The sequence below is a fragment of the Lissotriton helveticus genome, chromosome 11 (assembly GCF_964261635.1).
Source record: "Lissotriton helveticus chromosome 11, aLisHel1.1, whole genome shotgun sequence".
Taxonomy (NCBI): Eukaryota; Metazoa; Chordata; class Amphibia; order Caudata; family Salamandridae; genus Lissotriton; species Lissotriton helveticus.
Window position 1 is genome coordinate 1,037,672,804 of NC_136072.1, and position 12,414 is coordinate 1,037,685,217.

The 12,414-nt window shown below is 47.3% G+C and overlaps 1 long non-coding RNA gene across 1 annotated transcript; it reads right to left on the reverse strand.

The window, feature by feature from the left end:
• Positions 1 to 1,474: 1,474 nt before the first annotated feature.
• On the reverse strand, positions 1,475 to 4,207 carry LOC144791450 (uncharacterized). The gene is made up of 3 exons (XR_013602396.1): positions 3,902 to 4,207; positions 3,532 to 3,629; positions 1,475 to 1,592 (listed from the first exon to the last, which is right to left on the reverse strand). It is a non-coding gene; the product is annotated as an uncharacterized LOC144791450 (long non-coding RNA).
• Between the last annotated feature and the right edge of the window lie 8,207 nt (positions 4,208 to 12,414).

The window sequence follows — 12,414 nt, forward strand, 5'->3', positions numbered from 1 at the left end:
CAGGCAGCTGTGCGCCTCGCAAAAGTGCCTGCGTGAAATCTACAAGATTTAACGCAGGCACTTCCGCGACGCTGCTACGTCAATTCTTTATGCCTGCTTGCTTGAAGCAGGCGTAAGGACTGATGCGGTATGTTGAGTATTGGGCAGCCCTGAGCATTGCTATAGTTGCATCGCGCCCGCGACGCGACTCTAGAGATGCGCCCCTCTTTCGTCACGAGATGCGTCACGCATCTGCCTACCCTTGCGCCAGGGTTTGCCGCATTGTAATTGCGGCGCATCTGCCGTGACGCAAGGTTAGTTTTGCGTTACGCATTTGTTCTGGTGCACATCTGGAGGTGTCCAGCTCAGAACTCGTAAGTATGCCCCTAAGTGTCAGATTAGCAATTACCTGCGCATCCCTGCAAAGTGTGCGGCACGCCAGCACCACCCATGGTGCGCCGTATTTACAATGCGGCACACCATGGTCCCAAAACGTCACCGAAGCGTTACGCATCGGTGCCGTAAAGGCGGCTCATTGATGGAGTTGCGTTGCAACGATGGCGCAGCTCCAGCAATGCTGCGTCAAGCCGTAAGTCTGCTTCATGCAGGCGCAGGATTTCAGTGACGCATCATTGTCCTAAATGACTGATTGAAATTTTATATATTCCCCATAGCCACTTTTAGCATGCGTTCCTGCGCAGGAACGCCCTCCCTTGCGCTGGAACGCTCCCTTATGGCGCAGGGCTTTAGAATGGGATGCATCTCCCATATGCGTCACGTTGTTAATATACACCACACCATGGCGCCTCTCTTGTTGTGGCGCTGCGTCACAAAAGTGACGCAAGAACGGAGCAAAAGAGCTGCAAGGGGCTTGTAAATCTGCCCCTAGAGTAGAGGCTCAGGTGCAGTCCTTCCTTTGTAGCCCTCTTTTTGACTGAAATAGTTGGTTCTTGTTCTTTCTAAATGTTTGATTTGGTTGACAAGGACATCGACAAGCAGCAATCATCAATGTTTTCTGTTCATTCTTTCATGTTGTACGTCAGGTCCGCCCAGGGGCAAGCGGACAGAAAAAGCGGATGCAGTGGCTCCAAAGGAGGAGGATGCAGGCCAGGGCGGCGAGTGCTCCTTTGCTAGCCCCAGTAAGTTTTCATTTAAATATAGAGGACCTATTGTTGTCCAAGCGTTCCTAATTTAATTTTTTCGAAATAGTGTTTAGATAGGAGCAAAATCAATAATACTACTGTTGCAGGGACAATTCTCCACAAACCGAACTATGGACACCAAAGACCAGAGTAATAATATTTCAGAGTGGCGTGTTTGGCACACCGTATAAACCTGGTAGTGTCAGCGGCACGGACTCCTCCTTGCAAAAATTGCAAAACCTTTCGCTCAGTCACTCTAGTCTGGAGGACCAAAAACCACAGAGTCTATTCAAGTTTAAAAGCTTTATTAAAAGTTTAAGTAAACACATATATTAAAATAAAGTTAGTTGGAAATGGAAAAGTGCTTGGTGCTGAGTTGATGAGTAATGGAACACATTTCTTGTGGTCGAGCCGAGCTTTCACCTGGTTTGAAGTTGATGTTGCTCTTGTCCTTAGAAGTCCAGTTTCTGTCTGTTCAGAGAAAAATGGTGTGTGTTAAAATTAAGCAAGCATTCATCAATTATGTCAAAAAAATGCAGCAAGACAACAGCCTTCCCTGGAAGGAGGGACATTTTTACTTTAGACTAGAGTAGACAGTCAATTACTTTTTCTGTTGTTTTCACATTCTTCATTCATACTTAGACCAACTACTAGTGAGTGGTGTAATCTAACATTCTTAAATCTACTTTGTAGGTGGAACATCTGGTGGCGGGGCCAGCTCGGATGTGGTAATAGTGATCGACTCCGAGTCCGAGGACCACTCTGGGGAGGAGGCGGCGCAAGAGGAGTCGGACCAAGAAGTACAGACTGTGAGGAAGGAGACAGTGGTGGTGGCGGGTACAGGTAAGCTGGATCATGGTACTATCTGACTCTTAGATAGCATATGATGTGTATCTACAGAGAGTAGACGGTCACTGGATGAACTACGAACATACTATGAAATGTTTCCAGGGGGGGGTGCAACATCATCACCATCTCCTGAGTCCTACTCCTGACATGATTGATAGTGTGGTTTGTGGCCAAGGGCCGCACCGAAGGGGGCAGGGTCGGTGGGGGAGGGGGGTGTATCTAGAGCAACAAAAATAAATATGACCATGAAATTGAAATCATGCCCCTGCAGCGGATGCCTTCGTCCACTGAGCCACCAGACCTGGCATACACATTACACACATCTTTCTTTCTCTCTCCCCCTCCCTCTCTCTCTGTCTCCCTCCCTCATCCTCCCTCTGTCACCCTCTGGCTCTCTCTCTCTCCTTCTGTCTTCTTCTCTCTCTGTCTCTGCCTCTATCTGTCTGTCGGTCCCAGCCTGCTGTAATTACCATATTGTAATTTGTCACTGGGCCAGCACTGGATGGACCTGCGATCCAGGGGGGGGCAATCGCGCCCTCTCTTGCCCATCCCTGCGGACGCCCATGATATTGGCCTGAATAGTTTCTTTTGTACTGCGCTGGCTAGTTGCTAGTTGTACTGTGACAAAACTTCCTGCTGAATCATTTTGTGTTAATCATATTCTTAAAGAGCATTGGTTACAGATCATGTCTTTCTTTCTTCATATAGTTGGTCATACTAAAACAAAACCAACAAGGAGTATGCTGGCTGTACTGGCCCGGCAACGGAGGCTGGATGCAACTGTTGCCCAATATCGGCGGCTGGTGGAACTGGAGGGGGACGACACGCAGTCCAGTACTTCCAATATAACATCTGCATCCTCCTCAGTGACCCCAGGTTCTGCCGGTCAGCGCAGTGCTCCAGCCAAACGGAGCCGTGCTGGCAGACGCCACCGCCGAGCAGCAAAGGCTGCACCTCACAGTACTGTAAAGGCTCGCTTGCGCCGAGCAATCCGCAGAGTGTCGGACCTGGAGGCGGAGGTCCGGAAATGGAAAGAGTACCAAAATTTGGTGGAGGGCCTCCGTTTAGATCACGCCACCCTCCGGGAGCAATACGATGCCCTGGCCCTAAGGCATGATGCCCTGGAGGCCAAAGTTAACAACACCATGCATCCCTAGAGTGTCCCTTGCCCTTTTTTTAGTGACTTTTGGGGGGTGGGAATTGGGAGTTGGGTTTTTTGGGGACTTTTGATGGACTATTTATTTGTTGGGGTTAGGGAGGGTCTTGTGGGAGATTATTTTGTTAGGGATATAAAAATATACTTTTTCAAACTTTATCTGAGCATATCTTTTTTTTTACTACTTTTGAGCCTGGTGGGTGGTGGTTTTGCAGTAAGTTCGTTTTACTGAACACTGTCATCGTGTTGGTTCACGTGTAATTGGCCAAATGTTTTCCAAAGTAAATGCCTGTCACAGAGTTTGTTAATTGAAGAGTCCTAGGACTTTACTACTAGTACCACTGTCACTCTCTCGCCTCTCCTAATACTCCATTATACTACCTCCCATCCAAACGCTTATCTTACCTGTAATTTGTGTTTGAGGGCTGGCTCCACTTGGAATTCACAGTGTCCTAAAGCGTTCTGCAGCAGGGCCCCAACTGGAGTTTCCCGGCGTGGATTTTCTGCAAAACAAAAGCAATCAACATTAGAAATATGGCAGCGGTGCTCACAGACCCCAAAATCCTAGAAGCCCCACAGACAGCACCCCTAAGACAGGCAAGCGAGCAATAATAACGCCTAAACGTTCACGTGTAATAGGCCAAATGTTTTCCAAAGTAAATGCCTAACAAATTTCATCCCTTAATAGACCTTGCCAGCAATGGCCCAGCCAAGACCCGTAAACCCAAACGCAAAAAAGTCACACTTAGCAAAATGTATTTAAATGAGGACTCACTACTTCCAGACAGTCCCTCTTTAGGGGACTCGTCAACGTAAGTTTCTTCATTGTGCAGATTCCAGGCATCAGCATTACGGGAAATGGATAGGGTGAGTCTGGAGGAGGAGGATAGACGACCAGGACTGAGTTCTTGTCAACTAACTGTTGTGAACCTGAGGAATGCTGCGGCATCAAAATCAAGACAGTTCTGCTGATGGGCTTGTTGTTTGATTGGTTGATTACAGTTTTGTTGTGAATGTGATGAAGCACTTGCTAAAAAAAGAAAGACAGACACACAGGAATAAAAGTGAATAAGGACTAATGTTAAAGTTAATGAATCATTGATTCATTTTCAGAACTCGCTGTCAGGGAAGCAGAGCTCGTCCTCAAACTCTGCAAATTGAGTCGGTAGTACTTCTGGTAACTGAGGAGAACTTTCCTCAGGTAGGTCGGTGTCCTCTTCTTCCTGCGTGCATTCTCGTACTTTGTAATCTGGTGGTATGAAGTGCTGGTTCATCTTTATCATGGTGAGCCGCTCCACATTTGCGGGCAAGAGGCGGGACCTTTTGCAAGTCACAATGCCACCAGCAGAACTAAAAACACGTTCTGAAGACACGCTTGCGAGTGGGCAAGACAAGTAATTGATAGCCAGGTTGGGGAGCTCTCGCCATATGTTTCTTTTCCCATGCCAATACGCCAATGGGTCCTCAGTAATATTGACCGCTGTTGAGTCATCCAGATAGGCCTGCACCATTGAAAGAATGTCCTCCCGGATTCCTGTACTTTGCACTTCTGTGTCCTTTCTGGGACAAGGAAACCCTAGCTCACTTAGCCAATCCGCTTCAGACATATCGCCTGGGCCTGGTGCAGATGATACGGTTGCTGGTGTGGTTAACGGCTCAGAGGAAAAGTCACTCACTTCTGCCACAGGCACAGATGCAGAAGTGTTTTTTTGGGACGCCTGATGGCCTGCTGATTCACTAGTAGTACTGTCTTCTACAGTTTCCTTCCGCTCTCTTTCAAAACGAATGGCTGACTGAACTAGCCAACCTTTGTACTCTGTAACATCTGATGTTTCAAAAGGAATTATTACTTTGCCAAACAATGGCTTTTTGTAACGTGGATCCAGAATAGTAGCACAAATGTAGTGCTGTTGTTTCTTGATATTTACAAGCCGTTTATTGCTAACTAGGCGTTGTAATAATCTCTGCGCCAACTCATATGCTTCATTCTTTCCAGCATCTTTTAATTCTGAAGACACCACCTTGACTTGGTGCTCGAGCTTCAGCAACAATGGGATAGCTTTGCTCAAAGAACAGTCCTCCCTGCTGACGTCACGCGTGAAGACTTCAAAAGGACGAAGCATGTCTGTCAGGCTTTTAACTAGCTGCCATTGCTCCACCGCTAGCATCATTTCTGTCGTATCACCACCCAGGTTGTAGAAATACTCATTGACTACTGGAAACAGCTCATGCAGACGCTCAAGCATGTAGAAGGTTGAGTTCCAACGTGTTGCCACCTCCTGGATAAGTGCTTTCACTGGCATTCTACGTACATTTTGCTGGCGCCTCAGCTCCTTCCGGGCCTTAAAAGAATGGTTGAAATGTGTGCATATTCTTCTGCAGATGGTCAGTATTTTGTCGACTGCAAGTTCTTTTTTCAAGAACTTTTGCACGACAAGGTTCATACAGTGCGCCAAACACGGCACTCTGAAATAGTAACCGTTCTCCATGGCCTTAACTACATTGCTGCCATTATCAGTAGAAAAATAACCAACCTTGCAATTTCTTGGGGGCAGCCATTGCGAGACCTTTTTGTTAAAGTCATCCAAAATGTTGGCTGCAGTATGACTTTTCTCCATGCCAAACATGGCTAATGTTGCATGTTTACGAGCACCCTTAAAAATCTCGGCCAAGTCACCACCTGCATTTATCTGTTTTGCAACCCCTGAAAAAGAGACCCAGTGTGCAGTGATGCACATGTAATCAAGGGCTTGGCAACTGGTCCACATGTCTGTTGTCAGGTGTATAGTGTGAACAGCACTCTTCTGCAAAGCTGCCCCAACCAACTCAAGCACCTCTTTATGTAATGCTGGAACAGCAACCCTGGCAAAATAGAACTGGCTAGGAACCTTCCATTTAGGGGCCAGTGTTGCCACGAGTTCAAGAAAACCCACATTTTCGACAAACGAAAAAGGGAGAAGGTCCACCGCTAGCATTTTAGCCAGCTTAGTGTTATACAGGCGTACAATTGGGTGGTTGCGTTGAAATTGCGCATCTGAGGAGAACATGGTTGAAATGGTGCGCTGGACAAATTTACTGGATGATGCTGATGCCTTCTTCGACCCACTTGTGCTCAGTGTTGACATTTTCCGCATTGGTGTGTCTCCCAGACTCTCAGTGTGCCTCCTATGTGTTCCGGAGGGTGTGATGCTGCCAGGGGTACTGGGTGCAACCGGACAAATGTCTGACGCTTCTTCTACCTCCCCGTCATCTTCAGATGAAACACCTAGTATGGGTATATTTTGGCCACTTGCCCTTTGGGATTGCTTTCCCTTGATGTTTGCTAGGTGCGCAAACCATATGACAGCGTGCCTTCTTTGAAGATGACCTATCTGGCCTCCGGTTCCATAGTTGGTACCAGTCTTACCACGGCTAACTCTAGTCTTACAAATGCAACAAACGGCTATGTTATCATACTTTGCATGGACACTAAAAAAGTTCCAAACTGGGGACTGGAAACTTCTGGTTTTGCCGCACGAGATGATACTGCCAATGCCAGATGAAGCAGGGGTGGATGAGCCATGCAGACATCTACTGGGTTGTGCAATTATTGCAGCAACCCTACTTGAGGGAGTCGAGCTGGATGGAGTCCCCCTCTGGGGAGAAAATATGGGAGCTGTAGGTTTTGTTGAACTTGTTGTACTACTTGACTGCGTTGGTGGTGCTACCAGTGCCATGTCGCCAGGGTCACGCTCAGCATGACGTCGGGATAGGGTATAAATGTCTGTCTGCTGCATGGCCGGTGTGGCTGGAATGACGTGTGTGATGACTAGGTCATTGCTGTCATCCTGTTCATCAACATCAGAATGAACCACTTCATCAAGTCCGGCGTTCGGATCCATAAGTATGAGCTTTCCGGGGCCCTTCCTTTTAACTTTTGATACCTTTCGCAGCGAGTGGTGTGCCTCCCTCTCAGACGTCGGAGATGGTTGCCAATCTAGATCCAGATCATCTGATGGAGCGGGGCTTGAAGAGGAACTTCTACACACACTCCTTGATCTTTTCCTTGCTGGGGAGCTGGGAGAATATGAATCATCAGGAGGAGTGCCTTCGTCTTCCTGACATGATACCCCGGCTCCAAAGTCAATTTCCTCCTGTGCCCCTACTCCTGGAAGAAGAACCATTGTGGGCACTTGCACCGCTCCATGCGCCGCTACATGGGCCTCTTCACTGACCTCTACTTGCAACTCTCCATGGACCTCTCCTTCTCGGCCTTCTCCTTCTCGGCCTTCTCCTTCTCGGCCTTCTCCTTCTCGGCCTGCTCCTTCTTGGCCTTCTCTTTCTCGACCTTCTCCTTCTCGACCTTCTCGACCTTCTCCTTCTCGACCAGCTCCTTCTCGACCTTCTCCTTCTCGACCAGCTCCTTCTCGACCTTCTCCTTCTTGGACAGCTCCTTCTTGGACAGCTCCTTCTCGGACAGCTCCTTCTCGGACAGCTCCTTCTCGGATAGCTCCTTGCGCATGTACTTGTGCTTGTACTAGTAGCCCATGCAGTTGTTGTTGCGGCTTTGGTTGTTGAATAGTACTTGTGAGATGAGTTACAACCTGTGCTGATGGTGTGCTGCTACTTTCTTGCGATGAGCCAACAACACTGGTCGTTGGTGATTCAACCACTAAACAGGCTACCTGTGCAGCACTCATGGTGGACTTTTGTTTTTTCCACAAAAACTTAGTGGTCGAGCCACCAGTCTCCTTGGTAAGTGGTGCCACTTGCTTCTTCTTCTCCTTAGTAGAGACATCTTTCTTGCAAGAGGAGCTACGGGCACCTCTTTTTGGAGCCATCTTCTTCAGATGTCGGAACAGCAGGCCGCAGCAGGACTTCTTCCTGGCACTGATGCTCAACGATGATGCGGAGTTATTGACTTTGTGCACCTAAAAGCAAACGAAGACAGAGGAACATCCGTAAATATATGTTGCACATGTAGCGCTTCAATAAATAGTTTGCAAGTAGGCATTTATGAATACACACGTGCACACCACACAATATGGAAATTTCAAAATTAAGAATTGCTAAATTTTTGGGAAACAGGAATTTAACATTGATCCAAGATAGCACACACACAGAGGGTTATAGTTTCATGTACCACTGACTCCCCCTGGGCACAATGGGTGAAAGCAAGGCAAAATGGGTGCAGGCCTATGGCACAAAGCTCACTGCCTGCCTTCAAAATGGCCGCTTGACCCCCATCCACATGGCCAGGACCATGCCTCAAAATGGCCCCCACCAACATAGCCAGCCCCCAACCCCTACTCCAAAAAGTCAAAAAACACAACACCAATCAAATCACCACAATCCAATGCCATCCATCAAGTTTCAGAAGGTTTATGCTGCCTGCTGGTGGTTTTCTGGTGCGAAATTGCAATTTTTGCAATTTCGCGAGTGCGAGATTGTTGCTTCACGACGCGAACGTGGCGAATAACCAGCAAAATCCGCGAACAGACGGATTCTGGGCCCCCTGGGCATGATAAAATCACAGCACACTGGGTGCAGGCCTATGGCACAAAGCACACAAACTGGCTTAAAAATGGCCCCTAGACCCCCACCCACACGGGACCAGGCAATAAACTGGCCCTCACACACATAGCAAGCCCCCAACACCACCCCAAAAAGTCGTAAAACACACAAAAATCACAAAAATCCAATGCCAGAATAATGTTAAAATTAAAGAAAACAGTTGTATCATGCATGCACCCATAACTAAGCCTGGTAGTTTTCAATTCATGTGCAGAATTGTAATTTTTACAATTTCGCGAGTGCGAGATTGTTGCTGCGTGGGACGCGAGCAGTGCGAACACAGGCAATTTTTTTTTTTTAAATCCGATTTTCGGGTAATCCGCGGGAGTTCGAGGCCCCCTGGGCATAATGAAAGCAATCAGAGCAGACTGGGTGGGCATAGGGCACAAAACACACTGCCTGACTTCAAAATGGCCGATTGACCCCATCCACATGGCCAGGACCTGCAGGACCATGCCTCAAAATGGCCTCCCACACATAGCCAGCCCCCAAACCCACCCCAAAAAGTCGAAAAACACACACAAAAATCACCACAAACAAACAACATCAACTTATCAACTTACTTGTAAATCAAATTTCTAATCAAAAAGTAATCCAAAAGGCCTCAAAGCCAAATCTCCAGCAGCATCCACAAAAAGTAATCCTTCCCAGTCAAGATCGAATTCAAAGTGGCCAGGAAATGGACTAAGCAATGGGAGGAGCTTGCTGGACAGGAAGAGGAAGTTGGAGACTGGGTCACTTCCTTCACCCCTCCCCAATTGTAATTTTTGTAATTTCGCGAGTGCGAGATTGTTGCTGCCCGCGCCGCGACTCGCGAGCAGTGCGAACACAAGCAAAAAATCCGCTGCGCGCGGATTTGCGGATTTTCGCCACATCCGCGAGAGTTCGCGGATTGCGGATTTACCGAAAATCCGAAAAATCCGCGAGCGGAACGGATTTTGCGCCCATGCTTACATTATAGTCCCTAAACTATCTTGAAGTCCATTGCTCAACCTTATATACTGTGCCTGCAAACCTATCTTGTGTTCCAGACAAAAACTCAAAATCTCCTTCACCAGTTGCGTTAGATTCTTGCACTTGCTGCCATCCAACTGGTTGACATAACGTTCTGCCTGAATGTTGTTCATTTTCAATAAAACATTCAAATTCCTTAAAATACTTCCAAAACTCTTCAATGCAAAGAGACCTGCCCTCGTTACCAAACTGTTTGTGTTCCAAACTCTCCTCCAAAGACCTTCTGTCACCTGTCTCCTGATGATTTAAACTCCCCATCCATAAAGTATTACATCAATCTCCAAAAATCTGGACAAATACTGAACATAGCTCTGCCATTCCAGGCATCCAAATTGTCCAGCCACCAATGTAACGCCTCCTGCGCCTCGAAAAGATGGAGCAATCTGATTCCCATAGCACATTTCCCTTCTTAAACTGCCTGCCTTCAATATCTGTAAAGCCCTGTAACGAAGGGGACCTTCTCTTCCATCCAGAAAACTCTAATACCTGAGAAGGAATTGACACAGACTTCTCCATGTTGATAATGAACCCCGAAGAGCCTAACAGATCCATCACCAACCGTAATTGAACCTTCAGTTCCTCTTCATTTTGAGACATAATCAAAAAATTATCCAAATACATTGTCAAACGAGTCTCTCTGTCTCTGAGAAATGCAGCCACCGGCATCAAAACCTCTGTAAAGCACTAGGGACCTGAACCAAGGCCAAAGGGAAGACATGCAAACTGATAAAGGTATCCTAACCACCTGAACTGGAGATATCTGCGACTGACCTTTGACATAAGGATTGTAAAGTAAGCATCCATCAGATCCAGCTTTACTAACCAATCGTTCATCTGTAATATACTTCTTAAAAGATGGACAGTCTTCATCTTGAAATGTCTATCTATAAGAAACCAATTTAGATTTCTTGCATTTGTTACAGGGCACTGCTATTTGGCCTTTTTCTTCACCAAAAGAAATCACACTCACAAAAGTTAACTGTTCCTCTGACACCTTTTCTATAGCACCTTTTTTCAACATCTATTGAACCTCCAATTCCACCAATTTTCACTGCTCTTCTGCAAATACCATCCCCAATGGTTCTATACTTTGAACAGGGTTTCTCTGTGAGCTCTAATACATAGCTAAGTACCACATCCAAGACTCATTTGTCCCTTGTTAAAGACTACGGGGCAGATTTACAAAGCCCTTGTGTCACTTTTGTGACGCAGCGGCCACATAAACAATGTGCCACGTTGCAACACAATTACATCGTGATGCATCTAGGGAAATGCGTTGCGTTGTAAAGCCCTGCGTCACATTATACATGCGCCAGGTATAATGTATGCAGGGTGGGCATTCCCACGGACGAAAGTCTAATAAAAGTGATGCAGTGAAATCTACAAGATTTTACACTGCCACTTCTACGACACCACTGTGTCAAAACCTTACTCCTGCTTGAAGCAGGCATAAGGAATGACGCAGGAAAATGGGTATTGGCCTTCCTGAGCTTTGCTGGAGTTGCATCGTGCTTGCAACACGACTCCAGCAATGCATTGCCTTTGCGTCAACTGATGCGTGATGCATCTGTCAATCCTTGCGCCAAGGTGCGCCACATTGTAAATGCAACACATCCATGGTGGCGCAAGGGTTGTTTGCACGTCGCAAGGAAACTAACGCATCTCTGCTAAAACGCAGAGATGCATCAGTTTCTTATAAATCTGCCACTATACCTTTCCACAAAACCTTTTAGCAACCCCCTACCTTTCCTTTGAAAGAACCACAAGACTTTTCATACTTACCTTGGTTATCTTGCAACTGCTAAGCCCTCCTTCTTGATTGGCGTCCCCTACCAAACCAGTGGCACGCTGGAAACATCTGAAAGACCCACATTTTTGGGCCTAATAATGGAACTTGCTGAAACCTTGGCCAGAGAATTGTCCCTTTGCTCCGGCCCTCTCAAAAACACACCCTTCTTTGCTTTTGTCGGACTGTTCTTGACCCCCCGCTAACCACACAGATCATCTGGTGTCCCCACCCATGTCAGACACTGTGTCTGTAGTAGTGTTATTCTATCTATTGGGGGTCTGGATAAGACTACTCTCCTAGCGTAACGGGTGCATGTGGGCGGAAGCAACGCTATCCCCTGCGTGGGACAATGTGCAGAACTGTCGCATCTTCTTCTTATGGTTTAAAACTGAATAAACATATTTTTGACAAAAAAACACACCCTTCAAACACTCTCCTCAGAGAAGGCTGAGCTTTATCTAAAATTGTAAAAGCTGCAACATTTTTACCAACTCCTTTAACCAACCTCTCTCTAAAGGGAAGTTCTTTTGGATCCTTCAACACCCTGTGCATGCTCCGAAAGATCTTCCGATGGATCCCCACCGAAACCAGGAAGTCGGTCACCCATGCCCTCGTCACCAGCCGCCTGGACTACGGGAACACCCTCTACGCTGGAACCACAGCCAAACTCCAGAAAAGACTCCAGCGCATTCAGAACGCCGCAGCACGACTCATCCTGGACATCCCTCACCACAACCACATCTCCGCCCATCTGAGAGACCTGCACTGGCTCCCCGTCAACAAGAGGATCACGTTCAGACTCCTCACCCACGCACAAAAGGCTCTCCACGACACGGGCCCGAGTTACCTCAACAGCCGCCTCACCTTCTACACACCCACCCACCATCTCCGCTCCGCCAGCCTCGCCCTCGCCACCGTCCCACACATTCGCA